This window comes from Erpetoichthys calabaricus, chromosome 7, assembly GCF_900747795.2.
Source record: "Erpetoichthys calabaricus chromosome 7, fErpCal1.3, whole genome shotgun sequence".
Taxonomy (NCBI): Eukaryota; Metazoa; Chordata; class Cladistia; order Polypteriformes; family Polypteridae; genus Erpetoichthys; species Erpetoichthys calabaricus.
Window position 1 is genome coordinate 185379345 of NC_041400.2, and position 19105 is coordinate 185398449.

Below are 19105 nucleotides of genomic sequence, written 5' to 3' on the forward strand. Positions count from 1 at the left end.
ATACTGATTAAAAACAATATTAAATTAAAGAGTGATAAAAATCTAGGTAAAGCAGACAATAACTTTGTATAATATTAATGTTTACCCTCCCGGGTGGAACTGAAGAGTCGCATAGTGTGGTGGAGGAACGATCTCCTCAGTCTGTCAGTGGAGCAGGACATTGACAGCAGTTTCTCGCTGAAGCTGCTCCTCTGTCTGGAGATGATCCTGTTCAGTGGATGCAATGGATTCTCCATGATTGACCGGAGCCTGCTCAGTGCCCGTCGCTCTGCCACAGATGTCAAACTGTCCAGCTCTGTGCCTAGAATAGAGCCTGCCTTCCTCACCAGTTTGTCCAGGCGTGAGGCTTCCCTCTTCTTTATGCTGCCTCCCCAGCACACCACCGCGTAGAAGAGGGCACTCGCCACAACTGTCTGATAGAACATCTGCAGCATCTTATTGCAGATGTTGAAGGACACCAGCCTAGCCTTCTAAGGAAGTATAGTCGGCTCTGTCCTTTCTTACACAGAGCATCAGTATTGGCAGTCCAGTCCAATTTATCATCCAGCTGCATTCCCAGGTATTTATAGGTTTGCACCCTCTGCACACAGTCACCTTTGATGATCACGGGGTCCATGAGGTGCCTGGGCCTCCTAAAATCCACCACCAACTCCTTGGTTTTGCTGGTGTTCAGGTGTAGGTGGTTTGAGTTGCACCATTTAACAAAGTCCTTGATTAGGTTCCTATACTCCTCCTCCTGCCCACTCCTGATGCAGCCCACGATAGCAGTGTTGTCAGCAAACGTTTGCACATGGCAGGACTCCGAGTTATATTGGAAGTCCAATGTATATAGGCTGAACAGGACCGGAGAAAGTACAGTCCCCTGCGGCGCTCCTGTGTTGCTGACCACAATGTCAGACCTGCTGTTCCCGAGACGCACATACTGAGGTCTGTCTGTAAGATAGTCCACAATCCATGCTACCAGGTATGAATCTACTCCCATCTCTGTCAGCTTGTCCCTAAGGAGCATACTGTAGGTTGGATGGTGTTGAAGGCACTAGAGAAGTCTAGAAACATAATTCTTACAGCACCACTGCCTCTGTCCAAGTGGGAGAGGGATCGGTGTAGCATGTAGATGATGACATCCTCCGCTCCCACCTTCTCCTGGTATGCGAACTGCAGAGGGTCGAGGGCGTCACGGACCTGTGGCCTCAGGTGGTGAAGCAGCAGCCGCTCCATGGTCTTCATCACATGTGACGTCAGAGTGACAGGCCAGAAGTCGTTCAGCTCACTAGGACGTGATATCTTTATATGCTTATGCATTAAACTGTCAGTGTTTGTTGCTCCTGCATTCTGTTTCTCACAGTTCATGCACATGTGATTGGTGTGTGATGTGTGTCTTACTGTCAGTGGCAGTCATGGGTGTTATTCCTCTTCTAGGCATGATGGTGTGTATCACTTTGTTTTGTGTTGAAGTTCATTTCTTGAACTTTATGCTCAGCAGATGGCCTGTGCAATGTGCCTCATGTAGTTGAGTGTGGCCACATCAGCATCCTGCTCTTGTCTGTCATGGTATGTGATGCGCATAACCGCACCACCGCACCATGTGCTTGATGGTGTACCGCTGTGTCTTTACCTCCAGAGTATTTGAGGTTCTGTTCCTGGCAACAACGCCACGTACCTGCCCTGCCATTCTGTTTTCATGCCACACATGTGGTGTGATCACTTCGCTGTTATTTTTTTATAATTCAAGTAGCCCTCACAGCCGTGCATTTCCTGTAATTTGAGGTGCACTGCCATGTCTCCTTTGTCCATAAGAAGAAGTTGCAGCCCAATTTTAGGGCCACTGTGACCCAGAAATCAGTTTCATGGGTGATGTTTGATGTGTCACAGCATAAGCTGTCCACTGAAACCAATGTCAAGTTTTAAAAGGCAGGAATGTGCACACTTTTGTGTGACAGACAGGCAGGCTTAAAACATTTAATACAATAGCATCCATTCAAATATAATAATATTTATATATAATACTATACAAAGATTGTGCCACAAGAGCTTATATAAATTGACACTAGACACTTTTATTTTTCCTTCTCAAAAAATATCTTTTCTTTATTTCACCACATAATGGGCTTCCTCTTTTGAGAAAACCTACTAGACAATTACTTAAAGAGCTAAAATCCATTAATTATGTCTTTTGCATGATGGCAACCTACTAAATTCAAACATATTCTGCTTAGTGGTACTCAGCACTTTTAGAAAAATTATAATATGTAGACTGTCACCAAAGGCAAAAAAAAATAGTTATTTTGAAATTGAAACATAAAACTATTTGTATTATTAAATAGTTATTAAAGTTATTTGTATTGATGCTAAAAACATCAAAATAAAGTAAAATAAATGAAACATCACTGTATGCAAATGAATGTATGATTCGGCCAATGCTGTTATTGTACTTTGCCACGCCTCCTAAAAGTGCTGATCTACTGCCATTGAAATTAAAGTGCATAATGAAGGGCTTAGTCAGGGTTACCAAGTCCCCCATTTTACATTTTAATGCTCTGGAAATGTTAAGTCCTCATTATAACCCTTAATTATCTATCTATCTATGGGAATATAGTGCCTTTCATATCTATCTGTCTATTATATAGTACCTTTCATATCTATCTATCTATCTATCTATCTATCTATCTATCTATCTATCTATCTATCTATCTATCTATCTATCTATCTATATCTTTAGGGCTGTGAACCTAAATGCTTGTGTAATATAGCAGCTTTCCCAATGTCTTCTCCATGCACATGTTCAGCAGCTATCTGATCCATTTTCATTTGTCCCACAGTTCAAGCACATGTCACTGGTGTGTGATGTGTGTCTTACTGTCAGTGGCAGTCACAAGTGTTATTCCTGTTCTAGGATTCATGGCATGTATCACTTTGTTTTGTGTTGAAGTTCATTTCCTGAACTTTATTCTCAGCAGATGTGCAATGTGCCTCATGTAGTTGAGTATGGCCACGTCACCATACCGCTCTTGTCTGTCATGGTTTGTGATGTGCATAACCGCACCACCACTTGCAGTGAGAGGGACATGAAGTGGCCTGTGTAATGTGCTTGATGGTGTTGCTTGTGGCTGTACCGCTGTGTCTTTACCTCCAGAGTCTTTGAGGTTCTGTTCCTGGCAACAACGCCATGTGCCTGCCCTGCCATTCTGTTTTCATGCCACACATGTGATGTGATCACTTGGCTGTTATTTTTTTATAATTCAAGTAGCCCTCACAGCCGTGCATTTCCTGTAATTTGAGGTGCACTGCTGTGGTTCTGTCGTCCATAAGAAGAAGTTGCAGCCCAATTTTAGGGCCACTGTGACCCAGAAATCAGTTTCATGGGTGATGTTTGATGTGTCACAGCATAAGCTGTCCACTGAAACCAATGTCAAGTTTTAAAAGGCAGGAATGTGCACACTTTTGTGTGACAGACAGGCAGGCTTAAAACATTTAATACAATAGCATCCATTCAAATATAATAATATTTATATATAACACTATACAAAGATTGTGCCACAAGAACTTATATAAATTGACACTAGACACTTTTATTTTTCCTTCTCAAAAAATATCTTTTCTTTATTTCACCACATAATGGGCTTCCTCTTTTGAGAAAACCTACTAGACAATTACTTAAAGAGCTAAAATCCATTAATTATGTCTTTTGCATGATGGCAACCTACTAAATTCAAACATATTCTGCTTAGTGGTACTCAGCACTTTTAGAAAAATTATAATATGTAGACTGTCACCAAAGGCAAAAAAAAATAGTTATTTTGAAATTGAAACATAAAACTATTTGTATTATTAAATAGTTATTAAAGTTATTTGTATTGATGCTAAAAACATCAAAATAAAGTAAAATAAATGAAACATCACTGTATGCAAATGAATGTATGATTCGGCCAATGCTGTCATTGTACTTTGCCACGCCTCCTAAAAGTGCTGATCTACTGCCATTGAAATTAAAGTGCGTAATGAAGGGCTTAGTCAGGGTTACCAAGTCCCCCATTTTACATTTTAATGCTCTGGAAATGTTAGGTCCTCATTATAACCATCCAATTATAACTCATTGGATGTGTCCCAGCATAAGCTGTCCACTGAAACCAATGTCAAGTTTCAAAGGAAAGGAATGTGCACATTTTCGTGTGACAGACAGGCAGGCTTAAAACATTTAATACAATAACAACTTACAAGAAAAAATAAATTAAAAAAAGTCAACAGTATCTGATCTTATCTGAACCCCAAAGTCCATGCAACAAAATACTACAAGAACAGGCATGAAATTTAAAGTAAGACGTTTTACTTGTCCTTTACTTTCCAAAATGCCAGAATAATATTTGCTAGACAGTATAAAGTACTATAACACTATACATAACAAACTTATGTTTTTCTTTTTTTCACAACATAATGGGCTTTCTCTTTTGAGAAAACCTGCTAGACAAATACTTAAAGAGCTAAAAATCCATTACTGATGTCACTAGCATGATGGCAACCCACTAAATTCAAACATATTCTGCTTAGTGGTACTCAAAGGTGAGCTGATACAACTAGCAATTTTAGGAAAATATAATATGTAGACCATCATAAAAGGCAAGAATATAGTTCATTTAAAGTTGAAACATAAATCTGTTATTTGCACTGATGCTAAAAACATCAAAATAAAGTAGAATAAAAGAAACATCACCATATGCAAATGAACATATGAATCGGCCAATGCTGTCATTGCATTTCACCACGCCTCCTGAAAGTGCTAATCTACTGCCATTGTAATTAAAGTGTGTAATGAAGGGCTTAGTCAGGGTTGCCAAGTCCCCCATTTTGCATTGTAATGATCTGTAAATGTTAAGTTCTCATTTTAACCCTTTTCTATCTATCTATCTATCTATCTATCTATCTATCTATCTATCTATAGATAGCTTTAGGGCTGTGAACTTGAATGCTTTGTAATATTATGGCTTTCTTATCCTCTTCTCCATGAGCTTGTTCAGCACCTATCTGATCCATTTTCATTTACTCTCATTTAATGTCGTATTGTAATGATCTCTAAGTGTTTATTTCTCGCTATAAGATTTTTTTAGCAGATGTTTTCAAAGCAACTTAAATTCTGTAAAACGAGTTTACAAAGAACGTTCATGTTAACTAAAAATACAGGACAACATTCTGAAGAAAATCTCAGCAACTGTAAAATATGGCCAGCTTAAAAAGTGAAGCTGTCTGATTGTGTGGACCCCGACTTGATAAGTCTGTAGCACTGAATGCCGGTTGAGTGCCTCAGGTGGAGCCAGCAGTCAATGAAGAACAGCCAGGATTAAACTAAAGTGGGCCTTTACAACAAATTTGTAATAAAGGCAGCCCAACTTTTTTTTTTTTGCCTAAACTCCATTACTTTGACCAAACACAATATTGTTTGTCCCTTTTCACTTGTGTTTAATTTATGCACAGTGTTTCACCTTCTGACTACATACACAGTCTGGTCTGATCGAGAATCCACTTCCTCCCATCACAATTTCACCACCTGTGATTGCTTTTTAACTTTTAAGTGCCTTAATAACAAAAATAGTTGGTCTAAAAAGTCATTATCTCATTTCTTCTGCTTATGGTGGTGTTTTCCCAACAGTACATTTAATCATTTGCTCTTCTGCTAACCTCCATTCCTCTTTTATTTGTCTGCGACTGTTTCTTCCTCCGTTCTCTGTTTGCACATTCCATAATACCTTTTTCACATTTCTGTAAGAGCCTCTCAATGGTTATTTGCTTATTATGTACAATACTACAAGTTAATTCCTCTCCTACCATACAAGTTCTTACAATTCTCCTTAGTATTTTCCTAGATGGAAAGAAGATAGTGGCCAAATAAGTTAAGTTTGGGTATTATAATTGCTTTTCTTTAACTGCACTAATTTGCTTACGTGGCCTTTTTGGCATTTTTTGCTTGTCCACTTTTCCAATACCCCATACAGTATGAAGCTGTGTTTATTCAAAGACACCAAAGTTCTACACTTTATAGTTTACTTCATAACACCAGTGTGATGCATGATCAGATAAATCCACAGACAAAACATCTTTGTTTTAGAATTTTTAGTAAAATTTCAAAGCAAAGCAGTTCACACAAAAATAGAGAAAAATTGATATAGCAAAGAAAAGAACAGTTCTTGTTTTAGAGAAGTTCCGTTTATAAATCTTGTTTCATTTCTCTAAGTTTTGTCATACAGTCATGCCTGAGGCACGTTAGACATGGTCAGAAAACTGTAAGCCATCTCCTATTTGCAAACATATCTAACAGTCCATGCTAGCAATATGACTATTTTCCTAACTGGCTTAATTAACACTCTGTTCTTCAGATTTTGCTAAGAAAGTTCTATCTCATGTTCATTTTCAGGGGGTGAAAGACTATACTAAAGTACTGTGCAAAAGTTTTAGGCAGGTGTAAAAAAATGCTGTAAACAAAGAATGCTTTCAGAAATATAAATAATGATTGTTTATTGTTATCAATTTACAAAATGCAAAGTGAGCGAACAAAAGAAAAATCTAAATCAAATCAATATTTGGTATTACTACCTTTTTTCTTCAAACCAGCATCAATTCTTATAGGTACCGGGACGCCCAGGAAGACAGGAGGAGGGCTCATGCCTCCTCCAGACCATGAGGGGGCAACCACCCTGGTTTCTTTGGGGGCCACGGGTGCAGGGCTTGGAAGCCCAACCCTGTAGGGGCCCGTGGTCTCCGCCAGGGGGCGCCCCCATGCCTGAGGGACCCGGAACCCCAACACTTCCGCCACACCAGGAAGTGCTGGAGGGAAGAAGACTGGGAACACCCGAAGGGCTTCCGGGAACACAGCCGGCACTTCCGCCACACAGGGGAGTGTCTAGGGAGTGTCGGGGATCACCTGGAGCCCATCCGGGTACTTATAAAAGGGGCCGCCTCCCTGCATAGGAGGACTGGAGTCGGGTGAGGAGTGGACAAAGTTTGGAGGCAGGAGAGAGAAGGCGGCCTGACGAGCAGTCAGAGAGTTAAAGAGGCCCGGACTTTGGGGGAGTTTGGTGCTTGAGGCACTGGGTTGTGCACTATTGGACTCTGTAAATATTGTAAATAAATGTGTGGTGGACTGTACAATGGTGTCCATTTGTCTGTGTCCGGGCAGCTTATCACAGTACACTTGCACAAAATCAGGGATTTCGTAGGATTCTAGTCAGGTGTATGATCAACCAATTCTACCAAACAGGTGCTAATGATCATCAATGTCACACGTAGGTTGAAACACAGTCATTAACTGAAACAGAAACAGCTGTGTAGGAGGCTTCAAACTGGGTGAGGAACAGCCAAACTCTGCTACCAAGGTGAGGTTGTGGAAGGCAGTTTCATGTCATGGCAAGATTGAGCACAGCAACAAGACACAAGGTAGTTCTACTGCATCAGCAAGGTCTCTCCCAGACAAAGATCTCAAAGCAGACTGGGGTTTCAAGATGTGCTGTTCAAGCTCTTTTGAAGAAGCACAAAGAAACGGGCAATGTTGAGGATCGTAGACGCGGTGGTCAGCCAAGGAAACTTAGTGCAGCAGATGAAAGACACATCAAGCTTATTACCCTTCGAAATCGGAAGATGTCCAGCAGTGCCATCAGCTCAGAACTGGCAGAAACAAGTGGGACCCAGGTACACCCATCTACTGTCCGGAGAAGTCTGGCCAGAAGTGATCTTCTTGGAAGAGTTGCAGCTAAAAAGCCATACCTCCGACGTGGAAACAAGGCCAAGCGACTCAAATATGCACGAAAACATAGGAACTGGGGTGCACAAAAATGGCAGCAGGTGCTCTGGACTGATGAGTCAAAATTTGAAATATTTGGCTGTAGCAGAAGGCAGTTTGTTCGTCGAAGGGCTGGAGAGCAGTACAATAATGAGTGTCTATAGGCAACAGTGAAGCTTGGTGGAGGTTCCTTGAACGTTTGGGGCTGCGTTTCTGAAAATGGAGTTGGAGATTTGTTCAGGATTAATGGTGTTCTCAATGCTGAGAAATACAGGCAGATACTTATCCATCATGCAATACCATCAGGGAGGCGTATGATTGGCCCCAAATTTATTCTGCAGCAGGACAACAACCCCAAACATACAGCCAAAGTCATTAAGAACTATCTTCAGCGTAAAGAAGAACAAGAAGTCCTGGAAGTGATGGTATGGCCCCCACAGAGCCCTGATCTCAATATCATCGAGTGTGTCTGGGATTACATGAAGAGACAGAAGGATGTGAGGAAGCCTACATCCACAGAAGATCTGTGGTTAGTTCTCCAAGATGTTTGAAACAACCTACCAGCCGAGTTCCTTCAATAACTGTGTGCAAGTGATACCTAGAAGAATTGATGCTGTTTTGGAGGCAAAGGGTGGTCACACCAAATATTGATTTGATTTAGATTTCTCTTTTGTTCATTCACTGCATTTTGTTGATTGATGAAAATAAATGATTAACACTTCCATTTTTGAAAGCATTCTTTGTTTACAGCATTTTTTCACACCTGCCTAAAACTTTTGCACAGTACTGTATATATATATATACAGTATATATATATATATATATATATATATATATATATATATATATATATATATATATATATATATATAATAAAAAAACTTGGGAAAAGAGAGGAGACGTGACTTTCTCAGAGAGACAATTCCATGTCCCGCGAGACAAGACTTTGTGCCAAAAGATTTAACCACACCCGGGGTCAGAAATAAAAGACCAAAGTACAACGTTGTAAAGAATTCAAAAAACGTTGGCACAATACACATGCAGAGCAGGTTAGAGATAATGGAAGTATGAAAATCAGAAAGTCTCAAAAAAATGATAGTAAAGATTGCATTAGCGCAAACAAACGGAAATTATTACTCGGTGAAATAACGGAACAATGAAAAGAGATCAAATATATTGTTCAGATTTAAACTTTTAAGTCTGAGACACATATACTGTATGGACTTTATTCCAATCGAAGCAGGAACAGTCAGGGTATTTATTCAAATGGGAACTACCACTTCAATACACACAGACACAGCAAACGAGTAGGGACGGGGCCAAGTCAGTGGCCGGAGTGAATGTTCCCTGCATCACCCATTGGGCGATGGACATGTTATGCGAGGAGGCTGTGAACTTGTAGTCGCCTTGGTGGTGCTGTGAACCTGCGGTTGTCTCTGCAATGGACGAGAAACCCTCAACAGACGTGTCAATAGCATGTCGATTGAAATAAAGTGTGCACTTTAATTTCAATGGCAGTAGATCGGAAAATTTAGGAGGTGTGGTGAGATGCAATGAAAGGATTGGCTGAACCATATGTTCATTTGCATATGGTGATGTTTCTTTTAATTTAGTTAGTTCAATAGTGTTAGCCTCCATACTAAAAACAGGTTTATATTTCACTTTTGAAAGATCTACAGTTTTGCCTTTGGTTAAATTGTACTATTAAATCTTCTTATAATTGCTAGTTTTATGAGTGTAGCATTGAAGACCACTAAGTTTAGTTGGTTGCCATCAAGTTAAACCTTATGTTAATGGATTTTTGTTCTTTAACCTATTTCTTTAGTAGTTTTTCGTTGTAAGAGAAAGCCCCCGATGTTGTATAAAGAAAAATAATGATTCTTACTAGTTTCAAGTATATTTGAATGTAGATGTTTCCAAGTAATATTTCTTAAGTTTTAGAAGCTGTTATTAGTAGCTATTGTGCTAGATGTTTAAAGAATGTCCTTGTCCTTAGGAGTTTGATTTTAGGTTCTGTAGACAGCATAGGCTGTGACAAGCACAACAGAATTCATTAATTGGATTTCTGGGCAATTGAACATATTATGAGATAAATTAAAATAGAAACTTATTTAGAAGTATTAAAGTGTGATTTTTTAAAAAACCATCAAATGTAATCTCTCAGCTCATTTTTTTCTCTAGCATATTGTAACCCAAGGAAAAAAGATTTAGCTGAATGATCATCAGGAAATAAAAACATTTCTGTATCTAATTTAAACAGGACAATCTGCTTACAGGTCAAATGTTACAAACAAATGAAGGGGATAAGAGGGTTCCAGAGACACTTTCTTACCTTTTTTTTCCGTTTCCTTGCCATTTCTACATGGTTTTTAATGGTCCTCTGTGTCATCTGAAGCACATTTAAAACTGACAACACTCTTCTTTTTTTCTTATAAGTTTCCTGTTTTCCAAATGTCATTCTTTATTATATTTATTCTCACCCAATTTTTATTTTTTATTTTTCTATCATGTTTTCATGGAACTTCCCATTTAACACCACCCTTTTTGTTTAGTTTTATTCCTGAGAAGACTCCTTTTTGCATTTTTTGCTACACTTTGCTGACAAAACTCATCCCCATAGGACAGGGGTCTGCAAAAAAGAACTAAAACTATTATTAATACTGTAATTCAACACTGCAAGGAAACAGAAGTACTATGAGGTGTATATTTTAGGTGTAATACTCAAAATGGCCACTAGATGACACTACTGTTGCAAACTTCACTATTAAGCAGCGACCTATGAGGTGAATGAAAATACAAACAGAAGAATCATAACCATAAATAATACATTAAATATTCTTAGTTTAAAGTATTTTATATGAAGTATGCATAAAATTATATTTCTCAGAAACATAGTAATCCTACTTATTTGTTTTACATATTTAACTTTAACAGCACACTTAATCACTGGCACTAGACATATTTACAAACAATTGCCACAAGAAACTACATTAAACATATAAACTAAACTTACTTTGCTTCATTTGACGTGGACTATCCATAACCACTACACAATTTTAATACACTAAAGGAAAAGTAGTATTTTAAACTGACACTGTTTGATTTTTATTCTGATACCCACAATGCTTCACTCAGTGGAAGGCAGCATCTGAGTCCATCCTCCTGATGATTTGACTCCGCCTTTCAGACTGGTTCAAATATTTTCAAGGGCCCTCGTCAGGATCCCTTGGAATTATCCTAACCCCCCCCCGCCTTACTGTTTCCCTGCATGTCAGTACCACACCGAGATCACTGTTTCTATAAGGTTTCAACAGAATGTAATTGTAGTCCGCAATTTGTATGAGGTCAGTCATGTAATGTCCCACCATCACATGTCACCTGCAATGTCAGTCACGGAATGCCCAACGAATGCACAGTTGCACTATGGGTAAAATTAGGGTTGTTGAACCTTTATCTGAGTCCGAGGGCATTTTGTGAGTAATGTTGTAGGCATAATGTGACCTCCATCAAACCTAAAATAGACTGCAGTACCTATGAGGTCAGTCACATAAGACCCCAAACTACATGATGCACCCACAATGTCAGTCATGAAATGCCCATTGCATGCCTGGTTACACTATGGTTAAGAGTCGGGTTGTGTGAGGGTTGACATTGTGAGTGTTACCTGGGCTATGTGATGGGCACTGCGGGCAGCAGTTAGACTCATCTCTAGGGTTTCAGTATAGTTGTTGTTTTGGTCCACATCAAAGTGTGATCGGCATGTTCTACATCAGGGGCACCCAATTACGGTCCCAGAGACCAGCAGTGTCTGCAGGTTTTTGCTTTAACCAGTTTCTTAATTGGAACCTGTTAATTTACGAAAGAAAACTAGTCAAGTACCTATTTTAGTTTTAAACTGTTTTGTTGTACGTTGTACATTGAATATGGAAGTTTTTCCGACTATGTGGATACGACAACGTGTATCCAAAAATACCGAACTTTGAAGAAAGGCTGGTGGAAGATGTTATCCTGCCAGGCTTAAGAGGGTGATACAATGATGAACGAAGGCCTGAATATTATTCAGCAAGTCATCAAATCACGAGGAAGACATTAAAGTGCGTCTCCTTACCATGTACAGTATACGTCACCCACTCACAAGAATATCATCCTCTACCTTACTCCCACCACATTTGGTGAATTGGTCTGACATTCTCCCTTCTCGTTTTATTCCTCTTATTGCCAGTAATAACAGGCACTCTCACTACCCGATCTGCACTACCTGACAGCTACCGTCAGCATCTTTTGTCGATTAATCATGTAATCAAATCACTTCCTCGGTTTTGTAATTGTAAGATGTGTGACACTGACAAAACACTGTCACTTGCTGACTAGAAGAATATCAATGCCCCAATTAAACAGGCTACTACAAGTAGAAATTCATTTTGTCGCTGACACTGTGTGCGGATTGCGTCAGTTTTTGACAGCAGTTTCTTGACGAAAGTCATATTACCGCACATCAGTACTACAAGCTAAATGCACAAACTCCTAACCTGAACATTACTAACCCCTAATTCTAAAGTTACAGTACACCCCAAACCACGCTAATGCCTTGTGGAAGAAATAAATTGGAACTCATATTAAAGAAAGAAATCTTGTCCTCAATTAGGACCTCTCTGAGTTAGGAACCAGCCAGGAGGAAACCTGTTCATTGTGTCTTTCATTTTCTCTTCAGCAGAGGAAACAACTTGTACAGCAATCTACTTAGGGACAGTACTCTGAGCAGAGGTTGCCAGCAAAATGTCCGAGCTCATTTTTACTCAAAATGTCAAGTTAGTTATAGATCATTTTGCCCCCAAGCCCGGGATGACTGTTCGAAGATAGAAATTTCACTCCAAAGTTGAGAAACAAGGCCAATCTGTGTCAGATTTCGTGGCCGAACTGCGACAGTTTTGTGACTTTGGTGGTAACCTAGAGGACATGATAAAAGAAAGACAAGTATATGGCCTAAATGATGATTGAATGCAATATTGGTTTCTTGCTGATAAAGGCTGTGGAGATTACACTGGCTATGGAAGTGGCAGACAGAGATGTAGTGGAGTTACAACAGCAACAGCAGCTTGTAAGTGCTGGAGACTTTAAAGTCCATAAACTCCACGCATCTCTGGCCAAGGAGAAAGATACAGGTTACTGTTTTTTGTTGCGAGGGCAAGCACAATAGTGTTTTTTGCTGTTTCATATCTGCAGTATGCCATTTGTGCCACAAGAGGGGGTACGTAGCAAGGAAATGTTTAACCAGAGCACAACACAAACAGAGAAACAAGAAAATAAGATGGCAATTAAAGGAAAATACAGCAGATTTCTGGTAGATGAAAAGAAGGAAAGTGAGGATGAAAAGCCATTCACACTGTACTAACTAACAAAGTTTCACCATATAAAGTCACAATAGAAATTAATGGACAAAACATTGACACAGGAGCATCCTCCACCACACTGAGTGACTTGCAAACGACTGGGCGCAGATGAACTGCAGGAAGCTGGGGTGTCATTATGGACATACGCTGGAGATATTGTTCTGGTGTTAGGCAGACTATGGGCTCAAGATAAATTCAAAGAACAGCAGAAGGAAATGACTCTGTTGATTGTGGGAGTTGCATGGGCCAACCTCATGGGCTGAGACTGGTTGAAAGAGATCAGACTTAACAGAGATGAAATAGACAGAGTAGACTCTGACCCTAAGACTTTGGAGTCAGTGTTAGAAAGACACAGAAGTGTTTTCAGGGAAGTAATAGAAAACTCTGGTGGGGACAGAAGCAAAGATACGTGTGGATGGAGAGGTTCAGCCTACAGTCTTCAAGGCTGGTCCATTGTCATACAGTTTGAAAGACAAAGTGGAAAAGAATTACAGAGGCTTCAAAGCGAGGGTATTATAAAACCTGTATGTTTTTCAGAGTAGGCCGCTCCAATAGCACCTACAGTAAAGGCTGATAAAACAATATGAATCGGTGGAAATAACAAGCTCACTGTGAATTGAGTTTCAAGACTTGACAATTATCGAATTCCCAAAACAGAGAATTTATTGGCAGAGTTAGGGGGTGGTCAGGCCCTTATCACCCAACATCATATGGCCCTGCAGAAAGATCAGTTCGGACAGGTAAAGAAGGCCCGAGGAAGTTGACAAGTGGGGCACTTTAAAGTAAACTATCAGCAATTAGTGCTAGAAGAAGAAGAATCCCTCCAGTTCACCACAATCAATACACCCACAAAGGGCCGTGCCAGTATACTAAACTTTCATACGGAGTGTCATTCAGTCCTGAGATATTTCAGCCTACTATAGAAAATATTCTACAGGGCATACCTCAGGTGGTGGTACGAATGGCATTTACTGGAAAAAATAATAAATGTCCTTTTATACACCTTGATGGAGTGCTTGCAAAGTTAGTTGAGGCAGGACTAAGGGTGCGTGAAGACAAATGTTTTTCATTTTTCTTGGCACCTGAAGTGGTCTACCCGGAATATAAAATAGATCGCCATGGCATACACCCAGTACCTGATAAAGTAGCAGCCATTAAGGAAGCACCCCAACCTACTAACCTGACGCAGCTTACAGCATTTCTGAGGTTGTTTAATTATTATCATAGAGTTTTCCCAAGTATGGCCATCACCTTGGAACCTTACATTGACTGTTACGCAAGGAAACTCAGTGGCGCTGGACAGCTGTGGAAGAGAAGGCCTGTCAGAAAGCCATTACAGTCTGACCAGTTATTAGTTCACTTTGATGAGGGGGACGATCTGTACCTGACTTATGACGTGTCAGTGTTGGGGCAGTCCTCTCTCACAGGAAGGAAAATGGAACAGAAAGACACACTGATTATATGTCCTGTACACTGAAGCGTTAGCCATAATTTTTGTCCTGAATAGGTTTCATCATCACCTTTTTGGAAAACCGTTTATAAACATAACAGATCGCAAGCCCTTGCTAGGACTATTTGGTGAACAGAAGGGGGTCCCCGCAGTTGGCAGCAGCACACATTCAGTGCTGGACATTGACTCTAGTTTCTTATGAACATACTTTAATGTATAAAGAAGGAACATGACATGCTAATGTTGATGGCACCATGTGGAGAGAGTGAAGAAACCCCACAAACTGAGGGGGGGTCATCAGGCTGTTGGAACACACGGACAGCAGTCCGGTTGGAGCGAGTCAGATAAAGACATGGACACGACGAGACCCTATATCGTCATCGGTGCTTCAGTGGGATCTAAAAGGGAACTGGCCAAGTATACCGGTGGAGCCATCTTGGCAACTATATAATAATAATAATAATAATACATTTTATTTATATAGTGCCTTTCCCATGCTGAAGGCTCTTTACAGAGTTTAAGAAAGAACGGTAGGGAATACAGTATATAACATTACCCTAAACCAGATAAATTGGAGTGGTGGCTCTGAGGCTAGGGATCTGCATTGGCAATCAGAAGGTTGCCGGTTCAAATCCCATAAATGCCAACAGGGACTCTGCTCTGTTGGGCCCTTGAGCAAGGCCCTTAACCTGCAATTGCTGAGCGCTTTGAGTAGTGAGAAAAGCGCTATATAAATGCAAAGCATTATTAAATAGAGAAGAGTAAGATAGTGAATTCAGAGAAAAGCCTAACAGACAACATAATTGATGGGGTCTCACACACACACACAGGTTACATGAGCATCTTGACTGAGAAGTAAACTGAGAGAAGGGTAATAAAGTCACGTAGAGCTAAAAGCCAAACTGAACAGATGAGTTTTGAGTTGTTTTTTAAAAGAATTCATGGAGTCAGCTGACCTGATTAATTTCGGTAGGTCATTCCAGAGTCTGGGCACTATACAGCTGAAGGCCCCGCTGTCACCCATGGAGTGTAGATTAGTGAGGGGTACAAGAAGATTGCCAGAATCAGAGGACCTTAGTGGGTGGACAGGCACATAGTGATGGAGAAGGTCACTGAAGTAGTTTGGCGCGAGGTTATTTAAGGCTTTGTAGGTCATTAATAGAATTTTATATTCAATTCTGTAAGACACGGGGAGCCAGTGAAGGTGGAGCAGGATGGGTGTGATGTGCTCGCTGCTGTTGGTTCAAGTAAGGACTCTTGCAGCTGAGTTTTGAATAAGCTGGAGCTGTGATAGAAGATTAGAAGGGGCACCTGCCAGTAGGGAATTACAATAATCGATGCGGGATGTGATAAAAGCATGGACAAGTTTCTCAGCATTAGAGAAGGAGACGAAGGAGTGAACACGGGACTTGTTATGGAGGTGAAAGTAAGAAAGTTTCTTAATGTGATTTATGTGAGCGGAATAAGAGAGGGAGGAATCAAAAATGACACCAAGATTCTTTACAGTAGAGGCAGGTCTGATGAGATCACCGCCAAGATGGACTGGGAAGGAGCTCATTTTATTAAGTTGCACTTTGGTCCCAATTTGCAGGAGTTCAGTTTTGTTGCGGTTTAATTTTAGAGAGTTCTGCTCCATCCAGGTATTAATTTCACTGAGGCAGGTTGTGAGCTGAGAAAGCTCTGATGAAGTTATACTTTTAACATTGAAACAGAGTTGAGTATCGTCTGCATAAAAATGATAACCCAGTCCAAAGCTACGAATAATATGGCCAAGGGGAAGCATATAAATACAGAAGAGAAGAGGGCCGAGGAAAGCAGCATTGAGAGTGGTGGATGGTTGCATACTATGGGGGAGCCAAGTTGAAATACATCCACAGGGTAGGAAGACATTAGTAAAAGAACTGCATGAAGCACACCCAGGCATCAATTGTATGAAAGCGCTGGCTTGCTGTTGCCTCTGGTGGCCAAATATGGATAAAGAAATAGAGCTAGCAGTCTGTGAATGCACCAGATATCAAGAAAATGAGGCATCACCTGTGGGAGCAAAGGCAGTTCCAGCAGTTAAAAGATATTCTGTTCGACTGAGGAAAACACCAGCTACCTCTGAACATGGAGAGGATTATTTTATTTTTTTATAGGAAGTTAGCAAAGGCAGTGTACTCAATAGAGCACAGGAAGTTGACAACTTATGTATTATTGTTATTTTCTCCCATTATTGTGTTTCTTGCTGTTTTCCTTTTTTTTCTAATTCAACATTACTGAGACAGTAAATTCAGTTTAAGGGAGGAAGTGTTGGATTATTAATCAGGCAGCTATGGAATCAGACCAAGCAGCAGGGGTCCAAGTGGTGAGGTGGACCCGGGGTGGCAGAGGTACCCTATGTGTAGTGCCTGTTGTATCAATAAAGTTTAAAATAAATTCAGAACTTGGAAATTATTCCGTCTGGTCATTGGAATGTTACACCTTTGTAACTCAACAACAAGTACATTAAACCTTCATTTCTATCAATTATTTGCTTTCAGATTTAGTTTAATGCAGACTTTTTATAGCTCATTGACTGCACTGGGCATGTGTCATTTACTGGTTCTTTTGAGTTTCAACTGAATCATTAGCCACAAACAAGTCACATGATTCTTGTTCATTTCATTCACGAATTGAATCATTACCTGAGAATGAGTCACACGATTCTAGTTCACTCATGTGTACCATAAAGTTGTGTTTTAACTATGCATCTATACATGTTTTTTATGTTTTGTGTACTGAAACAGGACAATTTCATATGAATATTAAATATACATTAATACTTAATGGATTAGTAAGTTATAAATTTGGGAGGTGATAAAGGAAAACCTACCTTGCTACCCCCAACCTTTAACTATGCTGCAGAATCCTACCAATAAATCAAAAGCATAACAATTTTTAAATAAATTAACATAAAGTAAGACAAAGCAAACAAAATGAAAAAGAAGGATCATGATCTTTTTTTTCCACAACATAAGGGGGCTTTTCATTCATGAGAAAACTTACTGGATAAATACTCAAAGAGCTAAAATCCATTACTGACCACCTTAGCTGAACAGGAGCCCTCTAAACTATTGTTATTTTTTTTCTCCCATTATTGTGTTTCTTACAGTTTTCCTCCTTTTTTCTTTCTCCAATTCAACATTACTGAGATGGTAAATTCAGTTTAAGGGAGGAAGTGTTGGATTATTAATCAGGCAGCTATGGAATCAGACCAAGCAGCAGGGGTCTAAGTGGTGAGGTGGACCAGGGTGGCAGATATACCCTATGTGTAGTGCCTGTTGTATCAATAAAGATTGAAATAAATTCATAACTTGAAAATTATTCTGTATGGTCATTGGAATGTTAACACCTTTGTAATTCAACAACAAATACATTAAACCGCAGAAAATAGTTGAATTTCTATTAATTATTTGCTTTCAGGTTTAGTTTAATGCAGCCTTTTTATAGCTCATTGACTGTATGTGTCATTTACTGGTTCTTCTGAGTTTGAACTGAATCAGTAGCCACGAGCAAGTCACATGATTCTCATTCATTTCATTCATGAATCATTACCTGAGAATGAGTCACATGATTCTAGTTCAGTTGTATGTAACATAAAGTCTTGTTTTAACTATGCATCTATACATGTTTTTTTGTGCTGAAACAGGACAATTTCATATGAATATTAAACATACATTAATACTTAATGCATTAGTAAGTTATAAATTTGTGAAGTGATCAGAGGGAAAACTAATTTGATACCCAGAACCTGCAAGTATGTGCTCTAGAAACCTAGCAATAAATCTAAAGCATGGTAATGATCAAATAAATTAGCATAAAATAAAACAAACCAAACTAAAAATAAGGATCTTGATCTTTTTTTCCACAACATAAGGGGGCTTTCTCTCATGAGAAAACCTACTGGACAAACACTTAAAGAGCTAAAATCCATTGCTGACAACCTTGGCTCAACAGCAACTCTATAAACTTAACCATATTCTGCTTAGTGGTACTCAACTGTTCGCTTATATAATTAGCAATTTTAAGATAAAATAATAAGTAGACTTTAACAAAATAAAACGATAAGTAGACTTTAACAAAAGGAAATGTGTAGTTCTTTTAGGCAAAAAGTAAAACTGTGGGTCATATGGATGCTGAAACTATCAAAATAAAGTAAAATAAATGAAACAGCACAATATGCAAATGACTATCTGATTCAGCCAATGAGGTCATTTTAGCTCGCCACACCACCTGGAAATGTCAATCTAAACTAGAGAGGCAAGGCAAAAAAGAGGAAGTAAAGGGAAAACTGGACTAGAAACAACCTTTAATAACCTTTAATAGTGAAAAGAAAATATAAACCAATGTGCATAGATGTTAAAAAATTGCATTCCTCAATGTATAGAGCCAATTGCAAGAAGAGTGCTAATTTTTGTCTCTCTTGACACTGCAAAAGAGGACATAACAGTGATAAAGGAATGTGACATTCCTTTTAGA

General features: G+C 39.4%; 5 non-coding genes across 5 annotated transcripts; all 5 read right to left on the bottom strand.

Annotated features, from left to right (window-relative positions):
• Positions 1–2103: 2103 nt before the first annotated feature.
• Positions 2104–2163, bottom strand: LOC114655203 (U7 small nuclear RNA). Its single transcript, XR_003716866.1, has one exon. It is a non-coding gene; the product is annotated as a U7 small nuclear RNA (small nuclear RNA).
• Positions 2164–3615: 1452 nt separating this feature from the next.
• LOC114655204 (U7 small nuclear RNA) lies at positions 3616–3675 on the bottom strand. The gene has a single exon (XR_003716867.1). It is a non-coding gene; the product is annotated as a U7 small nuclear RNA (small nuclear RNA).
• Positions 3676–4431: 756 nt separating this feature from the next.
• Positions 4432–4489, bottom strand: LOC114655199 (U7 small nuclear RNA). Its single transcript, XR_003716862.1, has one exon. It is a non-coding gene; the product is annotated as a U7 small nuclear RNA (small nuclear RNA).
• A 13114-nt stretch (positions 4490–17603) lies between these two features.
• On the bottom strand, positions 17604–17664 carry LOC114655205 (U7 small nuclear RNA). Its single transcript, XR_003716868.2, has one exon. It is a non-coding gene; the product is annotated as a U7 small nuclear RNA (small nuclear RNA).
• Positions 17665–18502: 838 nt separating this feature from the next.
• On the bottom strand, positions 18503–18562 carry LOC114655202 (U7 small nuclear RNA). The gene has a single exon (XR_003716865.1). It is a non-coding gene; the product is annotated as a U7 small nuclear RNA (small nuclear RNA).
• Positions 18563–19105: the final 543 nt, after the last annotated feature.